Source organism: Globicephala melas, chromosome 1 (assembly GCF_963455315.2).
Source record: "Globicephala melas chromosome 1, mGloMel1.2, whole genome shotgun sequence".
NCBI lineage: Eukaryota > Metazoa > Chordata > Mammalia > Artiodactyla > Delphinidae > Globicephala > Globicephala melas.
In genome coordinates, this window is record NC_083314.1 from 142,630,077 (window position 1) to 142,637,551 (window position 7,475).

A 7,475-nucleotide genomic window follows, 5' to 3' on the forward strand; every position below is an offset into this window, starting at 1 on the left:
TGGTTTACCTATCATGTGGTGGTTGGGAGGATAAGTTGACATTTGTAAAGCATTTAGAACAGGGCCTTTTAAGTAGTAAGAGCAGCAGTGTTAGCTGTTGGTGGTACTACTCTTTTGGAGAGCATCTAAATGGGTATGAGGAGTAGCTGGGAGGGCCTAGAAAATTCCATTTGTCCTTCCGTCCTCATCGGGGAATAAGGCTTCCTAGGCTCTTCCTCAGCACAGACGTCTTTGAACTACTGGGAAAACATCACTGTTGGACAGATGAGGAGACGCAGGCTGTTACTGACCTGCACTGACAGTCCTGAAGAGGTGTTTGTTCACCAGCACTGAGCATCTGCCACGTGCCAGCCCCAGTGCTGAGCAAAGAAGGTGGAGATGACGGGCAAGCACCCACTCCATACCCTCGCTGCCCTTGTGCTCCCCAGAGCAGGCCTCAGGCGCAGGTGGGATCAGTGGCCTGGAGAAGGGAGCCCAGGTCACAGGGGCCCCTGCAGAGAGGAAGGAAAGGGCCCCCAGCCTGTAATGAGAGCCTGCTGTGTGCCTCACTGCCCACCTCTGCTGGGCGCGGGGTTCGAACACCAGGCACCCTAACACACCCCTCAGTCTGTGATTCCCCCCAGCACCCCCAGAGTTGCCTTCGCCACACTCATGGCCCTGCTGAGGGCTGGTTTGGGGTTGGCCTTCTCAGCAAGAGGTCTTTGAGGAGAGGACAGGCTCCTGTTCCCCCCAGTGTTTTCACCACCCTGCCCTGTCCAGGCCTGACTGAGAGCAGGGCCGGGCCAGATCCAGGTTCTGCAGCCAGGATGAGGGTCTCGGAGTGAGAGGCAGAAGGTGGGTGTCATTCCTATGCTTTCACAGAGGAGGGCTTTAGCCCATCACTGAAACCTGGGCAGGAGTGGACAAGCCAGGCCAAAGGCCCCAGCTCAGCAGCTGCTTTCCTACTACTCATCACTACCCACAAGTGCCTAATTCTAGAGGCCAGCCAGCCTGGGGGTCAAAGTAAGGGCCCTGTCCTTCCTGGCTGGGCACCCCTCCCTGGATCCAGAAAAGGAGAGCCTTGAGGCAAACTAGCTGATGCCGGCAGGGCCTGCCTGGGGCAGGGGACAGGTGTGTGTGGAGGGGGCTTGGAAGGGGTGGGTCAGCAACTACCAAGGCACAGAGCCAGAGCAGGACTCCAGTTTGGGCTCAGCTGGGGCCATTCAGCCTGATGCCCTGGGTGACCCTGGGTAATCTCTGACTCCCAGCCTCTGCTGTCCCTTGAGGATTCCACAGACTCCAGGGGCCTGAGCCCAGAGTACATCCCAGGCTTCTGTGAGGGCTCTGCCCTGAACTGAGTGGAGCTGGAGCTTCCCTGGGCTCACTGGGCGGGAGCGCTGGAAACAGAAGACCAGACCAAGCGACGGGGTGCTGAAAGAGGGTCCATCCTGCCCTGTGCTGGCACTCTCCTCTCCATTCGCAGGTGTCTATGGAGCCCCAGTCTTTGGCATCTGTTACCTGGACATTCAGCTACCAGCTTGGTTTCCTGCCTCCATCTCAGCCCTTCCAATCCCACAAAGATCTAACTCACTCACTCACTCCTGAGCATCCTTAAACTCTTCCATCCATCCCTTCACATATTTATGGGGCGCCTGTTACATGCCAGGACTGTCCTAACACTAGGGATACAGCGGGGAACAAAACGGCTGTGGGAGGCTGGCGATGCCCGTCACCGAGGTGAGGGGGGCTGCGGGAAGAGCAGGTTGAGGTGACACTTGTTCAACATCCAGGTAAAGAAGTCAAGCAGGCAGGTCCCGGCTAGAGACATGGGGAGTTGTTGGCCTTCAGATGCTCTTGAAAGCCATGAGACTGAGCTCATCTGCAGAGTGAACGGAGAAGGGCCCAGGGCCCTGGGAAACAGGAAGAACTAGCAAAGGAGGCAGTGAGGAGAGTGAGGTGCCCGGATACCACGGGAAGAAAGCTGCAGAGAGGAGAGTGCCGCACATGGCCTGGGATCCGGGGCGCGCTCCTCGCCTCATTCAGGCCCTGTGGGCCTCTCCTGCTCGTTCTCAACCCTCAGCACTGCATGCTCCAGTGATGCAGAACTCCTTAGGGATCGCTGCCCACTAGGGCCTTTGTTCCTGCTCTTCCCTCTCGGCACGCCTGTCCTACTTGCCCTTTAGAATCCAGCTTACGTGGGCCGCCTTTCTGGAAGCCTTGTAGGCTGAGGTGAAGGCTTTCTTTGAGCCCCCACGACCCCTATGCTGTAATGGTTCAACGTCTGCCTCCCCCATCAGACTGGGAGTTCCTCGAAGCCTGGGACCATGCCTGAGTGTTTGTTCCCAGAGTGAGTGACCCAGCACGAGGCCTGGCACCCAGTAGGTGTTCAGGGAGTGTTCACAGAGTGAGTGGATGCCTGCTGAGTACAGTCACTTCTGCACTCCTCCCCACTGCATGCTGTCACCTGTGGGGAGGTACTCAGGTGTGGGGAAAGAGGTGGCCTTTATAGCTTCAGCAGATCCAAAGGAGACTGACTACTCTGTCACTGCCCACCCGCCAGCTGGGAACTCCTGGAGGTCCATGTCTCATTCTGTATCTCTGGCTCCCAGCACAAGGCCTGGCACACACTAGGGACTTATAAAAGGAGCTGAATTGCTGGATCCCCTAGAGGTCTGTAGTGGGGAACCTCAGGGCTCAGTCCCCAATTCTAGCCTATTCTTGGATTCCATCAGCCCAGCTGAGGATGAGGAGACAGATGTGTTTTGTGGGGTGGGTGACAGAAAGCTGGGCGGGGCTACGCTGCTCCTGACAGGCTAGACTCTTGCCCGGGGCAACAAGCCTGCCCCCTGGATACAGGCTTTGGGTTTGAGGAGACATGGCCAGGTCATCTGGCATGGGATAGACTGAGGATCTCAGGTGGCAACAGCCAAAGCAGTGTCCAGAACAGGGGAGAGGCTGGCCTCACTCCACCCTGCCATCCTCAGCCCAGCTGAAGCACTGGGTCCCTGCTCTGTGATACAGCCTGGAGCAGGTGGCTGAGGTACGCTGTGGATTGAGAAATGGCTTAGAGGCTCAGTGGGAGGTAGACACTGGGCTATTTGGCTTTGAGGCCTATTATTCCCAGCTTCAAATCTCCCCTGGCTCAGAAAGCAGATGGGGTGTGAGGCCCCAGCAGCCAGAGCTGGGACCCCGGAACTGAAGCTAAAGGAGGACATTCCTCCCGAGTGCGAGAATGCTTAGCAGCCACAGTGAGAGGCTGCTTCGAGAGGTAGTAAGTTCCGCATCGCTGGAAGTGTGCGAGCCAGTGGGGAGGGGAAGAAGAGGGGGCTACCTGTGTTGGGCAAGGGGGCGTTGGTTTCCGGGCTCCCAGGTGGAGGGCAGAGGGAAAGATAAACAAACAAACCCCTTCTCAGGAGCAGAAATGGGGTCAGAACCAGCTCACTCTGACTTCTAAGTCCCTCCCAGCTTTTCAGCTGTTCCATGACCTCTACGAGAGATCTCCATAGACTCTGCTGATGTGACTCGTATTCCTTCTGCCGAAGACCACCCCAGGCCCGGTTCTGCGAGCTCTGCAGAGAAGGGCGGGCTGGCGGTTGCAGGCTGGGTTCGGGGTGGGGTTCTGGTGGCAGAGCCAGTGCTCCAGCAGGGCCTCCCTGCCTCCTCGCTACTCCACAAACACACCAACCGCACGCCCATCTCAGAGCGGTCGCGTTTTCCCCAGCGCCTTCCCAGCCTGCCCCACACTTCGTTCAGCCTCTACTCAAACACTACCTTCTCACAGAGGCCTCACCCTGTGAGGTAAGGGCCAACACACCCCGTCCCCAGCTGCTGGTGGCTCGGTGTCCCTTCCTGGGTGCTGCCCTGGTCCCCAGGGGACTGCCTCACCCAAGGTTTCACCTCCTCCCAGGCGGTGGCCAGTGGCCAATGGCTGATGTGGGACCACTTGGCCTCGATTTGGGATGGCTCTGAAGGGCCACCCGGTACTGAGCTCTCTAGAGGACCCGCGGGGGTCTCAGCTCCCCCTGCCCAGTCACGCCCTCCTCCCTTGCTCATGGGTCTCTGGGGAGTGCGCCCCAGTAAGCCTGCCGCCACAACTCTCCGTCTCAGAGTCTTGCCTTCGGATCCTCTGACATACCTTTCTTTCTGCACCGTCTCCCCACGTTGGAATGTAAACTCCATGACAGTAGGGACCTTGTTTTGCTCAATGCTCTCTACCTGGGGCCTTGCCTCATGCCTAACCCATACTAGATGCTCACAGACACCCGTGGAACGAACCAAGTGGCTGAGAGCTTATCATCCTGAGCTGAGGAGTGGACACTGGGATTCTCTGCAGGTTCCCAGACATCTCTGGGGAGAGGGTCCCTATAACAGGGTGGTCTTCCAGCAGCCAAGCAGGTAGGCCCCATAAGTCACAGTGATTTGTGTATTCATGTTAAAGGGAAGATGGTATGAGACACCCAGGTCACATACACACTTTAAGGGACTTTGTCCCGCCACAAAAGAGGAAGCAGGGAGATGCTGTCTAAAGCCTGAGGTGACCCTGGCCTGCTCCTACGCCAGTCTCAGGCCTGCTGCTGAAGGACAGAGCCCAGCAAGTCACAGAGCCTCTGGCGAGCACCTGCCCTACATCCAGCCTGAGTCAGCCTTGGGAGAGGACAGAGACGGCCTAAAGGGCCCCCCGAAGTAATCCCACCTTTTCACGGAGCTTCTGAAAACCTCTAGACCCATCTACTTGAAACCTCCTGGTCAAATGCAGCCTGTTAATCCCAAAGTAGGGAAAACCTGAAAGGGAGGTGCTTTATTCCCACTCTGCAGATGAGGAAACTCAGGATCTGAGTGGAAGGTAGAATATAGGAGACTCTTGGAAATGGCGTTCCCCAGTCCACTGATGCCTGCCAGAAATGAACTGAGCTTTCTAATGGATCAACATGACACTTAAATACATGACCAAATGAGAGCACGTTCACACGTGCTCATAATGCCAGTGTCAAAATTTTGGTTCCAAATGCCTGTTGCTTAAAAGTCCCAAGTCCCTATAGGGCGACTTTTATACTAATAGTGGGACATCTCCGTCCACCCTCCTCACACAGTCCTCCTGCTTCCTTCTCCCAGACTGGCTCTGACTAGGTGAGTACTCTGTTCTCAAGTCTAAGGCCAAATAGGGCCTGAAAATCATCCTGTATTTCCTCCCTCCCTGTGTTTAACGAGGAAGGTAAGAGGGTGGGGAGGATGAGGTAGGTGGGCGTTTGGGATTTGGGGAGGTAGGCACAACTCTATGGAGGAAGCAGCTGTCATCACATATGAACTTCCCAGTTCTTCACAATACACCACGTGGTGTCTGAGCCGCAGTCTCCTCACCTGCATGGGGAGGATAGAAACGCCAGTCCTGCCTGCCTCACTTTGCAGACCAGCTGCAAGGTGCTTGAAGGGAGAGAGCGGAGGGTGCCAAGCTCCACAGCTTAGCTGCAAGGTCCAAGAGGACAGACGAAGGCCAACCACTAGGGCTGTCCTCACTCCAGGGGCTGGGATGAGCACCCAGGCCTGCCCTGTAACACTGGCACCCTATCAGGGCAGTTCTCAAGCTGCAAGGTCACCTGCTGACGGCCCACTTACTTGCAGCCTCTGACCCACACGCTCAAGACCCAGGCTGGCTTCGCCCTCTCACTCCCCATTCTCCCACCAGTAGCAAGGGGGCTTCCGCCCCCTCAGCCTGGCTTCAAGCCACCACCACCACTCACCCGAGAATGACCGCAGTGGCCTCCAGCTCTACTCGGTACAGTCGCCCTGCCAACTCGCCCTCCACACGCCCACAGAGTGTTCTTTAAAAAAATCCCTTTGACTCAGCAATTCTGCTTAGGAATTTATCCAGTGGCTGCGCTGGCAGAAGTACTCTAAGATACGTGAACAAGGATGCTCGCTGCAGCATTATTTGTAATAGCTAACAACTAGAAATAACTCGAATGTCCATCGACAGGTATTAATGCAGCTGCTCAAAAAAACAATATAGCTCATATGTGCTGATGGGGCAAGATCCTGCGATGCCAAGGTATTAGGTGAAAAAAGGAAGGTGCAGAATGGTCTATAAATAGGATGACACTAAGCAATGTACATATATACATCCTTATTATACATATACATTTTAATGGCGCTACATGAGAAACTCTAAGCTGTGGTTACCCTTGGGGAAAAGGACCAGAGTTGCCTTGGGTGGGGGACAAATTTTATCTGGGGAAGCCTGAAGCGCCAGCATTCAAGGCCCTTGAGAGCTGCCCCTCCAGCCTCACCCCCACCCTCCCTGCGCTCCCCATTTCCAACCACTCCCCAGTGCTCCAGGATCTTTCTCGCCCCCCTGCTTTTGCACACCCGCCGCCTTCCCCAGTAACCCCTTCACACACACCACCACCAGCCCAATCTGTCCTTTTCCCGGTAAACCCTGCCCTGCCCAGCCTAAAAGGTACCTTGTAAAGTGGAAGGAGTACAACCTGGGAGTCAGGGACACGGGGCTGGAAACAGCACTGTTATGGATGGAGGTGACATGGGCTCCCGGACCCCTCTTCAGAGTGATCCTCCCACAGCAGGAAGTGTCCTGGCTGCCTGCTCTCAGTAAAGTCCCTCGGGAATCGCACTCAGCCCAACAAAGCCACCTCACCCGAGGTCTCTCCCGAATTGGGAGCAGTGTTATCCAGTGACTGCTGACAAGTCACTGGTGTTTGTAGAAAGGCTCAGCACCTCGGCTCCATGAGGACAACTCTGTTCCAGGGGGCCCACGGAGCCGGGAACCAGCCAAGGCCTCAGGTGCAAACTCACTGAGCTCAGTCCCTCCTCCACCCGGTGCTGCTATCATCACTCCCCGCACGTGCTGACCCTCAAGGCTCTCCCCAAGCTTTCACCTGCAAATCTCCATCTCCGGGTTTCCTAGGGGAGTCGACCTACAACACCAGCTGCGTGACCTTCAGCAATTCCTTACACTATCTGCACCTCCTCATCTACAGGGCCCAGAATGCTGCCCGGCACACAGTAGGAATTCAACACTTCTCTTGAATATGGAAACATTTACCTTGCAAGGGTTTTGTGAGGACTGAACAAGATGCTGTGTATAAGCTGCCCGGCCCAGAGCAGGACTTGATGCTATCTGAACAGAGGCCAGCTGAACCAGGGATGTACTCAGTCCATTAACCAAGGTACTAGTGAGAAATTTACACTGAATATTCTATTCAGATCTTCTGCAGTCATTGTGGAATGTGTCCACAATTTAAGTAATGCCATAGAACCTAGCGACCATCACAGAACACCTAATATGAAGCAAACAGTGTAGGTCACATTAGCCTCAAGTTTCAGATGAAGAAACTGAAACTCAGAGAGATGAAGATTCTTATTTAAAGTCACAAGATGGGTCACGGACAAAGCTGGGGTAGGTCAGGCTCCAGGGCCAGCACCTGTGCGGAGGCAGGCTCATGGCAAGGGCCCGCACGCATCTGTGGGTGCCCCCCCCCGAT